Genomic DNA, 16,992 nt, shown 5'->3' with positions numbered 1-16,992 from the left:
AGGCAGCTACAAATATTTGGGAATTTTAGAAGTATCACAAATTCTGCACAATAAGATCAAAGAAATAACTAGACCAGAATACATAAGACGATTAAGAAAACTCCTTAAGTCAATGCTTAATGCTGGAAATTTCATAAAAGCAATTAATACCTGGGCCATACCTGTTCTGAGATATTCAGCAGGCATTGTTGAATGGACCCAGCTAGAAATGGAAGATTTAGACCGAAAAACTCGAAAATTAATGACAATGCACCATGCCTTCAATCCTCGCAGTGACATTGATAGGCTATACTATCACGCAAAAAAGGAGGTAGAGGATTATTACAAGTGAAGCAAGTTATTGAAGAAGAAAAACGAAATTTAAATGATTATCTGCAGCAAACAACGGAAAAATTTCTAACTGAGGTAAGGAAAGAGAGTTTATTTAAACCCATGGCAACAAAATTGAAATACAAAACCAACCAAGTAAAAGTGAGAACTGAAAGATGGAAAAATAAGGCATTGCATGGAAAATACCTTCACAGCATAGAGGACAGCGCTGACAGCAACTTGACCTGGCAATGGTTGAGAAATGGAGCACTAAAGAAATAAACAGAATCGGTAATTTTTTCAGCACAAGAACAGGCCATTAAAACTAACGTTATGAAGGCAAAAAATTCAAGAAGACAGTAAATGTAGATTGTGCAAAGAAAAGGAAGAAACGGTAGGCCACATTATAGGTGGATTCAGCAAAATCGCACAAATTGAGTACCTAAAAGGCATGATAACGTAGCTAAGATAATCCACTGGCATTTATGTAAAAAGTATGGGTTTGAAGTATCTAAAGACTATCGGAAGCATAAAGTTCACCAGAAAGTGGTTGAGAATGAAAAAGCTAAAATATTCTGGGATTTCAATCTAGACTGACAAAAGCTTGGAATGTAATACACCCGATATCACAGTGGTTGAAAAAAGTGAAAACAAGGGTGTTAAGTTCATCGAAGTATCAGTACCAGGAGATAGTTGGATTGACGACAAAGAAAATTTAAAAATTACAAAATATCGCGATTTGCAAATCGAAGTTGAACGAATCTGGCAAAAGAAAACGAAAGCTGTTCCCATAATAATAGGTGCTTTAGGTGCCATTCCTAAAACATTGAAAAAACGTCTATAGAAGCACTCGAGTTAGATGGATTAAAAATTGGGCAGCTTCAAAATGCCGCTTTGTTCGGCACAGCTTTCATTTTCAGAAAGTAGTTCCACAACTCATAGGCCCTTGAGTAGGGCTCGAATTAGTGGAATATAACCAGACTTATATTCCACTAATTCATTATATATATATATATACTGTATATATATATATATATATATATATATGCATTTTAATTATTTTTTTTTGTTTTCTTTATTTTCTGCATTTGTAACGTACAAAATATCTGTATGAAATGAAAGACAAAGTTGTTTCTTTAATGTAGAACATCCTGCGGATTTTTTAGATGTGTTATATCACCAGAGCGTCATTTTCGCTACCAGATTAAGCACTGCTTATTTCTAGTGACAACTGTTAGCTGTTTTTAAATCGTAAATTTAACCATGCTGCTGCAGTTTTTGAGTTTTCTATGTGCAACGTGAAAGAAAAAAAAAAATAGATGTTTGTAAATGTGCAAAGAAATGAAAATAATTTTGATTTGTTATAATATAAAAATTTGTTTTATTCACTTACGTATTTTAGGTTATTTCATTAATACTGAGACAGTAAAATATTCTGTATATATTTAATTATATAATTGAAAGAAGCCTTTTGAACATAATAAACTTTGAGTATGACGTTTGGTGTGAATGATGACTAATCAATTATGGCCACGAAACAAGTATATTGGTTACACGTGTCTGTGTGTTCTTTATTTGATTTGCCTGTTTTCAGACCATAAAAAAACAGCTAAATTTTAAGATACCAAAAAAACTTGTTAATTTCATTAAAGATTGTCAAATTGACAATCAACGGTACCTCTTTTAAAATATTCATTCTATGGAACCAAATACAACTCGATCAAGTTTAGTTTCAATTTCAATTTCAACATGACTGGCAGCCTACATAATTTTTCGGTTGCGTCTACTCCATATTTGCGTTGCGAACAAAGTTTGGAAAATGTCTGAGATTATTCTTTCATTATATAAAGATAGTAACGAAATGATAAACAAAATACACATTTCAGACATATTCCATTATATAAACGTACGCTTCAATATTGTTTCTTTCTGCCACATAAGAAAGTTATGCTTGACGTCCCATTCTCTAAGAACTTCGCATATCTCCTCAAGATAGCAAGCTCAGTTTCCCGTGTCTGATGCCAGGTGGCATGTCGCTAGATAATAACATTTACAAATCATAGCAGCGGTTACCATAACTACATTAACAATATTTTTGTTGAATAATGAGGTATGCCCGTTCTCTTCTCTACATTCACTAATCAGACTGCTAGGGATGCTGAGGAGGGGGATGAAGTTAACAATCCCCTAATAGTCCGTCTACCCACTAGAATATGAGGCAATCCTCTCCATTCTACCAACAGTCGTGTTTATTATTATTATTATTATTATTATTATTATTATTATTATTATTATTATTATTATTATTATTATTATTATTATTATTATTATTATTATTATTGTTATTAGCTCGTTTTACCAATAGAAATCTAAGAGACTCCATTCTTACAGCAAGCAAGAAAACAAGGCCGACAACAACGATCCTAACTGATAAGAAACTTCCAACACCAATCTATATAACGGAAAACTGAACTCCATACTTCAAAAATCTTTTATACCAATCAAGAAAGACAAAAAGCAAGAAAAACTACAAGTTCCTGTGGATAAAGAACTACCAGATATTTATGAGAAAGAATGAAACACTCGAGTATACATAATTACAAGTGAATCCGACTTACACAGCCTACCAATATAAAACACTAACTTTTCACTGGTGGGGGGGGGGGGGGGTGGGGGGGGGGGGGGGTGGGGGGGGGGGGGGGTGGGGGGGGGGGGGGGTGGGGGGGGGGGGGGGTGGGGGGGGGGGGGGGTGGGGGGGGGGGGGGGTGGGGGGGGGGGGGGGTGGGGGGGGGGGGGGGTGGGGGGGGGGGGGGGTGGGGGGGGGGGGGGGTGGGGGGGGGGGGGGGTGGGGGGGGGGGGGGGTGGGGGGGGGGGGGGGTGGGGGGGGGGGGGGGTGGGGGGGGGGGGGGGTGGGGGGGGGGGGGGGTGGGGGGGGGGGGGGGTGGGGGGGGGGGGGGGTGGGGGGGGGGGGGGGTGGGGGGGGGGGGGGGTGGGGGGGGGGGGGGGTGGGGGGGGGGGGGGGTGGGGGGGGGGGGGGGTGGGGGGGGGGGGGGGTGGGGGGGGGGGGGGGTGGGGGGGGGGGGGGGTGGGGGGGGGGGGGGGTGGGGGGGGGGGGGGGTGGGGGGGGGGGGGGGTGGGGGGGGGGGGGGGTGTCATTGAATAAAAAAGTCTTATTTGTTCATGCACGCCCTCAAATATTTCAAGAAATTGTCAAATCTTGGAAGCAAAAGGAATAATTGGATATTAAATTAATAGCCAGAATTTTAGTGGAGAAGATTTCATCTGAGAAGTTACAATACTGTAAGAATTTGGCTATTTTACAGAGTCATTTTTATTACAGTCGAATAAAATGTTACACAGAAATTAACAAAGTATATATATTACAGAGCTAATATTCATTTGAAATAATAAGAAATAACTATTTATTTGTTGTGCTGGCAAAAGAAATTTCTAAAAGAATACGCAAGGGCGATTTCAAAACCTTGATGGTCGCAAATATCCATTACTTAAAATTACTAATGCTAAAGAAAAAAATAAATAAAATAAATAAATTTCAGTTAGAGAAATAGGTTAAGAGCACAAGGAATCGCAGGTAAAATTAATAGTCAATATTGGTTTTAAAAATTAAATGTAAACATTAATTTATTACACCAATAATTTCCCACGGGAATGAAGAATGAATAATTTTAGGATATGTGTCATCCCAAAGTTGTGAATGCTAATCACTTAGTCGTATGTATGTATTTCAGAAACATCCGAACTTAAGAAAATGCTACCTTTTGAACTTAAAAAAATGCTACCTTTTGAACTTAAAAAAATGCTACCTTTTGAACAATACCGCAATTTATGGATGTGACTCATGTCATCTTCATGAAAGACCCCTTTGATGAAAACCGCTCGCTGGGGGATATTGCTCATCACGATAACATAGCATCTATGGGCTAAAATCTAAAGGACAAAATACTGAACTATTTCAGGTTACAGGATGTACAGAAATTTCTTTCTTTATGTGTTTGTCTTGTGGTGTGGATATAAAATTCAACTATTTTGGAATTATTACTTTTTTTTTTGGAATATTCCTATTTAGAAGAGCCATTCTGGAAAGCTGTAAGTAATTTTAAATTATCATTAGAATTTGTAGAATACATACAAAAGGTTTTGTAATCCATTTAACTGTCCGCTTATTTTAATTTATTTATTTTAAATACCGTAGAGATACCAGCATATAATAAAAAGTATTCAGTAAAGCATAGTACCAAGATGTTCCCATTCTGGAAAGAAATGTAAGTTAATTTTTTTTAAACTTAAACATAACAATTGATAATTGTAATTTCAATAATGAATTCTCGTATGTTTCGATAAACGTAATTCTAATACTGAATAGTTTTTTTTTCCATAAGAATAATCATAAGGTACATATTAGAGTATCAACATGGATACATTAGCGTGTTTTCATGTCTAATGTGTATGTGTTTGAGGGACACCAGCTTATAATTAAATTATTCAGGACAGCTCGAAACATAGCCGCTACTAGACTCTACTCTACTCTAAGAATTCTCACTCTTTAACAGGAAAGAAATACCGCAAAATATATTGGAAAATTAGTACATCCGTCTATAGAAGATAAAAAATGTATGTTTGAGTGACATTAGGCTATAATTAAATTATTCAGAAAACCTCGAAATGCCGCCATCCCGACTCTACTCTAATCTAAGAATTCCCAGCCTTTATCAGGAAAGAAATACCCCATAATGTATTGGAAATTAGTACAGTCATCTATAGACAACCGAACGAAACATGACAGATGTGTGTCACGCTGGGAAAATTCCAAGATATCATCTCAAAAACATTGCCCACAATTCCATAGCCAAACCAAAATATGATGTGATATCACAGAGAGACATATGTTCCCCAGAAATATCAAAACATATAATGTCACGATTCTTATCTCTAAATATCACCAAACACACCACGTGATGTCCCCGACAGACAAGGGCCCCAGCGAAATTTCAAACGTTCCAAACTCTATAACAAAAAACATTCACGTCACTATTCCTTATCTTATCTTGATCTTGATCTGGTCAGAAGTGTCTCACCAATCACGACACGATTCCTTATCCATTATATATCTCCATTTTCCATTCAAAACAATAACATCACTTACAACTAACAAATTATGTCACTTATCTTCATCTGATAACAACAAACATTCATGTCACGATTCCTTATCTTATCTTGATCTTGATCAGGTGAGAAGTGTCCCACCAATTACGACACGATTCCTTATACACTAATATATATGTCCCTTTCCATTCAAAACAACAACGTCACTTATTTACAAATAACAAATGACATCACTTATCTACATCTGATAACAACACACACCCAACACACAATCCCTTATCTTATCTTGATCTTGATCTGGTCACTAGTGCACCAATCACAACACGAATTCTTCTTTCTATCATCACCCATAATGTCATACGCGAACCAAAACACAAGAACTGAATACATTGACACATATGCCCACAAGGAAATTCCAAACATTCCATACCCATGACGTCACACACAATGATGTCATCAACCAACACGTCACGATATCTTATCTTATCTTGATCTTGATCTGGTCACTACTGCCTGGTATACTACTGACCTCACAGTCAACCTGGAAAATGCAGTCTGCACTAGAACTGTTTGCAGAGAGTTGCATGCTTCTGATGCTTAGATTACCACAGAAGAGGTTTTGCGAACAAGCACACCCCCCCCCGCCGCCCCTCAACGCCAAACGATGTTTCCAGATCTGGTTTCAGCAGGATTGCATCATCCCAACTGTCGAGTTTAGTGGAGGCTTGATAATGATGTGAAAATGGTTTCAGTTGGATGAAGCTTGGTCCAATGGTCAACGTGCTCAAAACCATGACGTCTGGTGGCTAATTGGACATCCTGGACTTCATGCTTCCGACGCTCTGGAAGTATTTCGGCAGTGACCTTGCATGTTTTAGCACTACAATGCTCCATGCCGTACTGCACTTCGTGTCCGAGACCGGTTTCCACAAAACAAGGTTAAAATGTTGGGCTATCTGGCTCAAAATCCAGACCTCAACCTCATGGAACATCTTTGGGAAGAATTAGAACGACAATTCGCTACAGACCACAACAGCTGTCATCAACATCAGCAATAGGATAGTTTTGCTGGAGGAATGGAAGAATATTCCTGTTGCGACGTATCAAAATTGCTTGAAAAAATGAACCGAAGGGTAGTTGCTGTGATTCAGTTCAAAGGTGGTCCCACTTGCTAGTAGAAATTTTATTAAAAAGCATTTTTACCACAACTAGGTGTCCAAATATTTTGATCAATATAGTGTGTGTATATATATCATCTAAATAGAAAGCATTTCTTTAATGGAATGATATTCACATATTATCTTTGTTCTTCAAATAGGTTATGAACAATTGAAAAAAATGTATGCCTTAATAAAACGACTTGTAATTGAATTTCCTTGTTTATTTCGATTCCATTATACTCGAAAAATTGTAGTCCCTAACTCAATTTCCGTTTCGTTTTTTTTTTCCTATTTTCTTTCCAATATTCATAAACGTTATTTTTATTGGGCATGAAGTAATCTTAATTTTAATATAAAGTTGGATTATTGCTTTTTCAAGATATGTCTGTTGATAGATTTGTTTATTTTGTCGTTCATAGAGGGAGCTGTTTTAGTCTGACTGTTGTATGTTATTGTTGCTATGAAATCCAATTCAAATGCTTGCATGGCTGCCGTCTATAATTGTAAACATGAAAAGGAATGCACAGTTTGAGGAGGTGAAATATCATGGTTAAATGAATAAAAGTTCGTAAGGCATTAAGCTGTAAAAAGATATTAATAATGACTTTAATTAAACAAAACACAACGTTTGATCTCAATTAGACAGCTCAGTCTTCTTCAGGTGTAAAACGAAAACTAGTAAACAAATAGTAAAAGATTCAGAAGATGACGCTATATATATGTAAATGACGGCCAAAGGCGGATCAACATTATATTGGCGTTTCTGAAAAGAAAACAATTGTAAAAGACTGTTGTTCGCATAATTTTCGCAACTTATTATTCTCCGTCGTTATTTGCTACTTTATAAAGATGTCACATTGATTATGCTTGCAAAATCGCAACTCATTGTAATATTCCCTGCAGTTTACGCTGCTCGAATTTGAAGAATTAATACATGCTGAATTAATGAAGGCTTTAGATGAATGATAGTGTGCTTTCGTTCATCTAATGTGAAAATCATCGAACCATCTTTGACAATTTAGCGAAAAATACACCATAACCTATTTTAATTAAATGTAAATTAAAATAGGTTATGATGTATTTTTAGTTTATGGTGTAATAATTTTCGTGCATCCTTGTTGAATTAATCCTTGCTGATTCACCATCCAGTTCGCCACACACACACACACACACACACACACACACACACACACACACACACACACACACACACACACACACACACACTTAAGAATGCCATAATGCGTTTATGGAACTGGAAAGCCTGAGTTAGTAGATCTCTAAAATATGTTGGAGTGTGTATTTCTCTTTCACAGTAATGCCCTTAAGGCGGTTTTTAGAATACGGTTGTTTGCAAACTATCTGTTAAACAACTACCATTCTGTTTTCGAATGGTAGTTGTTTAACAGATCATTTCAGATATTTTAAGCAAACAAACGAACAAGATATGGTAATTTGTTTAACAAATCTGGAAGATAGAAAGAACCTCTGAGTGACTCTCTGCAATAGCGATCGTAATAATTAGTTGTTAATTAAGCTGTTGTTAATAAGTTGTTAGTTAATAATTAATCTTATTATACGATATGATATGATATTCTGGCTATTACGTTGCAAGCATGAGAGTAATATTTTAGCATAGATATGTAGCAAGATACGAGGGTGGTCTGAAAAGTTCTCGATCTAACAATGAAAAAACGAATTTATCATTTCAAAATTGTTTTTAGTTTTCAACATAATCTCCCTTTAGACTGATACATTTATTCCAGCGATGCTCCAGCACCATTATCCCGTCTCTGTAGTGGTTCTCAGTAAGATCTGCAATATACCATTTACAGCTGCAATCACCTCTTGATTTTGATTCAAAGAAAAACGCTGACTAGCGAGGAAGAGTTTTAGTTTTGGGAAGAGACAGAAGTCAGAGGGAGCCAAATCTGATAAATAGGATGGATGTTCCAACAATTCATAGTGAGATCCCTTAAGGGGGCAGGTGCACTGTCCTGATGAAAGATGATTTTTTCCTTCTGCAAACTGGGTCTTTTCTCACGATTTTTTTTGTCTAATCTGGTTAAAACATCGGATTAATATTCCCCAGTTATTGTTTTACCCTTTCAAGATAATTAATAAACAAAATGCCTTTAGCATTCTCAAACACCAATGCCATGATCTTTCCTGCTGATGAAACCGGACTTTGTCGTCTTTGACGCTAAACAACCTGCTTCTGTCCACTGTTTGGACTGCTGTTTGGATGCTGGTGTGTAATGGTGAATCCAAGTCTCATCCATAGTAAAGAATCGACGCACAAAACTCTTGTTAAATTTTATTTTTGTTAAAACGCTCCAAGCACTGTTCAGAGATTTTCATGCGAGTACGTTTTTCAAATTCTGTGAGCATGCGCGGCACGCATCTTGCGCAAAGCTTTTTCATTTGCAATTCTTCATGCAAAATATATCCTATACGTTCTTTTGAAATGCCTATAGTCTCAGTAATTTCACACACACACTTTGACTCGCCGGTCATCCAATACCATACCGTGCACTTGATCGATGATTTCTGGTGTTGTTACACGTTTCGACGTCCTTCACGTCGATCATCTTCAATGCTGATACGGCCACGTTTAATCTCGGTAGCCCATTTCTTAATTGTCGAAAACGAAGGAGAAGAGTGCTCATAAACTTTTATGAACTTCGAATGAATTTCGGTTGGCGGTTAAACCATCTTTTACAGAGAATTTTATAACCGCACGATACTCAGTTTTATCTAGACAACACTTTTGCTTCAGATAGCTGTATAAAACAAACTACTTGCAATTTCATATGGATGCTTATGACAGATGTACAAACTTAGAAAAAAAAATCTTACCAATAGTGTTGCCATCTATGGTCGAGGTCGAGAACTTTTCAGACCACCCTCGTAGGTGTTGGGATTTTAGTATTTTCTGGCAGATAAAACTGGTATCGTATGTTTGTTCCCAAAAGATCAGATTTATCACTGCAATAATATTAATATGTTTAGTTTATAGTATGTACAGAAAGCATAGAAAGGTATCTAAATACAGGGTGTCCCAAAATTCACGCAAGAAGTATGTTTGATAGAAAACAGGTTTTTAATTAAAAATTGTAATTTCTTATTGATTCATAAAGCATACAGTATAGGGTTATGCATGGAATAGCATATCGGGTAAATGGCCTCCACGGCTTTGCTGGCACATACGCACTGTTTTGTCGAAATTTTTCATGACCGTTTTGGATAAATGTGGCTGAATTTCGTTGATAGAGCGCTCAATTTCCTCCTTCAAGGCGTGGGTGGTAGTTGGCTTGTTGGCATAAACCTCAGACGTCAAAAACCTCCAAAGAAAAAAGTCCAACGGCGTTAAGTCACATGATCTGGGCGCCCAATTCTGATCACCAAAACGGGAAATTACACGACCAGGAAATGACTCATGCAGTAATTGAATTGTTTCTCGGGCTGTATGGCATGTGGCACCGTCTTGTTGAAACCACATGTCGTCCACATCCATATCTTGCAATTTAGGCACAAAAAACTGGATTATCATGTCGCGATAGCGAGCACCATTAACTGTTATTGCCTTACCAGCCGCATTTTCGAAGAAGAATGGACCGATGATGCCTCCAGCCCAAACTCCACACCAAACAGTGAAACGTTGTGGATGCATTTGTTTCTCAACAATCACTCGTGGATTTTCTGAACCCCAAATGCGACAATTGTGTCGATTATCGAAGCCATCAAGATGAAAATGAGCCTCATCGCTAAAGATGATTTTGTTTGAAAAATAAGCATCCACTTGTTGTTGTTCCATAATCCATTCAACGAACTCTCTTCGCTGTGTGTGGCCATTTTTAATAACTCTGTCAGCTGTCACGCTGTCTTTTTTTTCTCGTTGGCAACACTTTACCGCACAAATGGCGCTAAATTTAAATCTTGCGTGAATTTTGGGACGCCCTGTATGTTTTCGCAAATCGCTTTGTATATGTTGTGTCTATGCTGGAACTTAATCATTCAATCTGTATAGATTGCTTGTTGTTGTCTGGAGTATGCTTTATGGATAATTTATAGTTCATACTTGTATCAGTACTACTACATGGTATCGAACGATATTGTATAATTTTCTCAACATTGTGCACGAAGAGATTTTCCCAGAATAAATTGTAATAAGGTTATATTTATGCAACACCGACAATACCTTACAGATTTTTTTTATCAAATCGGGAAGAGCTTATCATTTTAGCAAAATTCTTTGAAACAAATATTATTCAACATAATCCATAAAACTTTCTTATCATTCAAGCAAAATAATTCCACATATCAAAGGCTCATTTAAAACAATTACCATTGCAATGTTCGTTATGAAAAGCATTCGCCATAATTATCCTTGGTTCAATTTTAATTATCTTCTAAGTCTTCTAAGATCGCATCGATAGCATTCTTCGCACTGATTCTTCACTATTCCCACACTACGAATAAGACCTTTCTCAACTTACTCTAGAAACCTCAGCTGCAAACATCCTTCATAAAAGAAGTGCGAAATTCGAAATTAGTTCTTCGTTCTTTGGCAAAGCAAACCTTCGACTTCAATTAACCTCTTTAACTCTTTAATTATCTCAGATTTCGTTAAAGGTGAAAATTGTAGCTTGTTTCCCGTATGTTCTTTGAAGTGAATTTTGCTTTCCACCACGAGCAACTCCACATTAATCGAAGGCGATCAGTTACCTCCACTGTTAGAATATTTTATGCAAAATCCCTTGATTTTTAACTTAATCGTTTATGAGTTCTTATTGATTTAATCCGAAGATACTTTTTATTTTGATTATTATTCTTTTATTTATTTTGCCGGCTTTGATTTCTTTACTCTTTCTTTCATTTCTAATATCCATGAACATTTTATAATTTATTATTTTCCCATCCTTATTTTTAACCTTTTCGTTTATTTTCAAGTTCTTCATGTATCCTAGAAAGTTTTTTTCAGTATTTAACCGATCTCAGAGCCAGAACGCTTATTTACAAGCTACGTTGCTGAACATTTCATACTTAAGTGAACTCCGATTGTGAAATTATTGATACGACTGCACTTAATCACAATGCGCTATCTGAAAATAAAATAAAAAAAGAAAAATGGAACATTTCTAGAATAAGCCGCCTGGTAGTAAACCTTAGCATCATCCAATGTCACACAAAGACGGCCAAATCTCCCCTTTCGTGTGGATAAAAATCAATATAGACAACATATTGCCTGTCGTTTCATAGATTCTTGTCGGAGAACGTAATTAATTGCAGGTCAGGAGAACAGCACTGAATGCAAAGGTTTACATCTTGTGTGCGTTTTCTGTTCGTTCTTCTTCTTCGTTGATGCTAAAAGTGCCGGAGAGCCATAAGAGATGCTAGGAAACAAATGCTTTAATTTGACCAGAGAAGAGTTCTGTTTGGAAGGTAATTTTGTTTGTGCACATTTACAGCTAAATGGCTGGTGAAGGCGCTCATCACTGTACGTGTAATTATTGATTTTGCGAGAGCTACGAGGCTTCGTTTAAATTATGGATAAAGTGTGAAACTTTTCCTGGCAAATCAATTGTTCTCTTGCTATTACTGATGTCTGTTTATTGGGATTGGCTAGCAAACCATATTTAACATTATCATCAACAACTAAAAATAAGCGTTTGCTTATCTACGTTCCGACATATTGTGCGGTTTCTATTCACACATTATCAGTGATAAATGGATGCTCAAATACTATGTTAAAATGTATTTATCATCATCTTCTTTCTTGGAGCTGGTAACCTTTAATTTCCTAAGCAAAAAAGTTAAATGCATTATCAATGCTTCGTTATGTTTATCAACGGGTGGAGTATTGGATAATGATTTCATTCTCTGCTAGGAAAAATAAGATGAGGAAATCCGAAAGCAAATTAAGAATTTAAGCTCTTTCATTCTTTCTCTCTGTGGTTGACTACGTCATTATATGCAGTCAACCAAACAACTAAAGAAAACGCCATTGGATCACGCTGTGGAGAAATGATTAGTACTTTGCAGGATGTGTCGCACAACACAAGACTGCTTATTCTTTTTTGTGGTTGTTAATTAGACAATTGAATCTTAACATCAAATACTAAATAAAGTTGTATATGGAAACATAATTTTATGGCCGGACATTGAGGACTTCGGTATTATGACTGAGTGCATGCGGCGTGGAGTTCGCAGCGGCTACATGACTAAAAATATCAACCCCCCCATTCTACATCTACATACGTAATGTGGACTACTATGAGTAGGTACTCGCTAGCACTTTCTTGTGCAACATAATTTCAAGTGTAATACATAGCAACTTGATTCATCAAATTACGATTTTTTGATACACTGGAATCGTTTAGAGTGTTTCATAGTTACGGAAAGAACAGAACAGAATCAAAAACAAAAATCAGGTGTTTCTTCCAAAACTATTTAGGTTTAAAAAGAAAACTCCTGTCATATCGGCCAGCTTATCGCTTTAATGTGGCGTTGAATGATTTTTAAAATATAAAAAAAAATCAGCTAACACCTTTTTATTCCCGTATAGGGAGTAGGCAAGGGCGTTTTGGTCCTATCTAACTTTTGGAGACTGAGTGGGCAATTCAATCTCCACTGGTAGCCAATCACAGATAGCTGGCCGAAGGATATCACTAATTAAACGGCATGCAGTGAAGAAAGATGGCTCAACAAGTGCCGCCATCTCGTGGTCCCTAACCCTAACACTTGTATTTAATGTCTGAAATAACGGGTTCTACGGTCGATTTTCTTGAGTTTACGGGACAAAAAACCCGAGTTTCCTGGAGAAAAAACCCGAGTTTCCTGGAGAAAAAACCCGCTTCCCCGCGCCAGAGATCGACTAACTCGGGAACCGGTCGAAAAAAGACTTAGAAAAATGCCTTCCAGTCGCCGACTAGATTCGAAACCAAGAAGTCTTCCTTCGTGCGGTCAAGCGCCGTGGTGTGCAAACGCCACATCCACTGAGCTACAAAAGCTGTTAAAAATTTAATGAGGAGATTTTAGAATATTGAAATTAAAATGGAAATCCTTCTAAGGTGTACCTTTAAATTAGCTGAATTTAAACTACTTGCAACAAATTATGGTAGTAAATCAAAACGTCATCAATTATCCCGATTTCTCTTTCATATTAGACTCAATGGCCACTCAGTGCTAAGTAAACTGGCTTCTTAGTAACCTGATTACTGTTTATGATAAAGCAGTTAATCCTATTCGCATAACATATTACAGCTGTTAATAAGTTCTTCCAGCCGATTTGCCTGATGAAAAACGGGTTTACTGAAGAAGTCAACCTACCACCTCCATATGAGACCGACTAAATCAACTTCACTCGAAAAGCCTTGATAAAGTTTTTTTTTTTCCCGCGTCCTAGACAGAATTAGAATTCAGGTGTTTCCTATAAAAGGGAATAATCGATACCGACTGAGCTAAGGACGCTCCTCAGTCTTTATATAACGTATTGTACAATTCTGAATACACAAGTAAAAGTTGAATCCTTAAATGTGTTTTTCATAATTTCCAGTAGATGGCACAGCTTCTCTGTCTTTTTTTTTTTTTTTGGCATTATTAACATGTTGTCTTTCCTCACGTAAGAGAAAAACAGTGGAGCGTAACGCCATGTTTAGAATGTGGTACAAGCGACATTTCATCGGCAGATTGTCCCCTGACTATGGGTGGGGAATATTGTTTATACAGCTCTAAAAAAATGTCCTGAAAGCAGTTCAACAAGAATCGACTGAACCACGCACAATAATCCACTGGGCTAATAATTTTAGACCAAAAGTTCAATTGAGAAACTTCTGGGACCATATAAAATCATTTGGGCAGAACTACAACCTATCATCCTCACTACCAAGCCATATTCCAAAACTTCTTAAAGTTTTTGCAGGCATCCAGTTGCATTCAGACATGCTCCTATCTCATGACAACAGTTGGTCATACACATTTCATGTAATTCAACAAGACATTGATCTCAAAGAAGGAAATGTTCTTCATCCCTTCTTACACCTTTCACCAAGAACGGCTTCCGAAATTTATTTAAAAAAGTGAACCATTTTGCCATCAAATGAATCAATAGATGGCTTGATACTTCTTTTACTTAATTATGATGAGCCAGTATTTGGTGGTACATAAAGAGGAATGCTCAAGGAGGTAAATAAGACAATCAATCACCCATTTTGATATATAAGTCTATGTAAATAATTTTCAACGAATAAATGGAAAGTGTAGAAACTGATTCAATGTTAAAGCTCTCTTTCAGCTAATCTGCGAACAACTGTTGCGCATGTGCAGCCATGAAAGAAACAAACAAACAAGAAAACACCATATGTTTTCTGCTAATCAGAAATATGAATAAATGAATCAAAATATCAAATTTCGGACACATACATAAGGACAGTATCATGCTCACACACACACACACACACACACACACACACACACACACACACACACACACACACACACACACACACACACACACACACACACACACACACACACACACACTTTATTCAGTTGTTGTTCTAAATGGCACAAGATTGACTTTTGTGAGTCTTTTATTTATTTATTTATTGTAATAAATGTTTCAAAGTGTAACGATCCTTTGTAATCCTTTGTAAATTGTTCTATAGATTAATCTATCAAAAGGGAACATTCACTAGGATAGTTTCCAGATGATATGTTTTCTTTATTCAGTAAGAAAGTGTTTTATTAATATTAAAGAAAAGCGTGTGTTTGAAACATGTGAAACATTTATAACTTGACTGCGTTAGCGTTGTTAGTAACCACAGAAAAAAGAAGCGATTGAATAGTCGCCTTGAGAAAAGACCTTCTTCTTCTGGTCCCCCATAAAATGAAAGTGTCTTGTTTTGCATCACGCTTACTGTGTCATAAATCATTTTGTGCGTGGTCCAAGTGCATCACACAGAGCGTGCTCTATTAACTCCAATCACAAGAGAGCTCATGTTTTAAAATGCAAAAGTTCTTTTATATATATAAAAATGTTTTTCAGTAACTTCTCTGTATTTTTTTTTGTTTCTTTTACATACGAGATATTTAGATATATTCACATTAGTATGATATGTATATACATTTATTTATTTCTTTATCATCAAAAAGGCACTCAAATATTGAACAAGGTGTGTGTTTTTCTACATAACGAAACTACTACAATAATCACTGAAATGCATTGGCTAAAACATGGAAGAAGTCAAGAATATATTGTGGATAATATGACAAAAATTCATAGTCTGCAGCCAAACAAATAAAATATAAAAATTTCGCTTTAATTAATGCAGTGATACTTGAAATAAGGCTGCAGATGAAGGATTCCATTGGATTGATTTTTAATGTTAATCACATGGAAAAGTTTTAAACCTAAAGTATATTACTATAAGTACCGGATACGAGTCCAATGATCCGGAAAATACTGTTCTGGAGATCAACAACATTTGAGATCTAAAGTAGCTTAAAAATAAAACGTCCAAAGCTTGTTAGTTGGAGAGCAAGCATCCTGTTAACTCATCCAAGCTAGAAACTGATTGAGTTTAAAATATTTCCAAGAAAGTAAGCATTTTTAGGAAAGAAAGAAATTGCGATATACGTTAAGTAAAGCCCAAATTATATTATTTGGGCTTTACTCGAGGAATAGTGCGCTAGCGCGTTCTCGTGCAACAATTGTTGTTGTTGTGGAACAGTTCTTTCCTGACAAGTCGTATGCTGGAGTACAGACATTTGACTGCTCCTAAATAATATTGACCGTTCAATGTGGTGTCCTCAGGAAGAAATTTGAGATGGATAATTCTAGCAGTGTCGAAACAACTGTTGCGTCACCAATCTCGAAAGTTGCACTTGCGATTACAACACACTCTAGCGGTCAAAACGAAAAACATATTTGTTACTTTTATTCAAAGGGCTGTCCTGTAAAAAATCAATCTCATCACTTAATGTGCCGTGTTATTGAAAAGAAGCCTACATTGTTCAGTTGGTATAGACGAGTCCTTTTGTTGAAAAGACTCAGGGGTCGAATCCGTTCTATAACGAAAGGAACCTTTATCAGGCGTTGTTAATCAAATGGTGAGTTAACCAATCTCATACGGAGGTAGAGGTTTTTTTCTTCCCTCAAAAGAGGCACTCATCCTTGTGAATTCATAGCGCGAGTTTGGTGGCTATGTCTTTCCAATAAAACTGTCGCAATATTTTCACTCGAAATTTCCATTAAAAAAATCATTAATTTAAATAAAAGATTAACATTAGAAAAATTAAAACCCCTTCAATTTCAAAGATATGAAACTGAAAATTAAATGTGGAAAGAATTTTCAATAAACTTTCTTATAAACTTGATCAGATCAATCCCCCTTAA

Source organism: Typopeltis vanoorti, chromosome 12 (assembly GCF_054136105.1).
Source record: "Typopeltis vanoorti isolate ZY-2024b chromosome 12, IOZ_Tvanoo_1.0, whole genome shotgun sequence".
Taxonomy (NCBI): Eukaryota; Metazoa; Arthropoda; class Arachnida; order Uropygi; family Thelyphonidae; genus Typopeltis; species Typopeltis vanoorti.
This window is presented reverse-complemented; position numbering follows the sequence as displayed.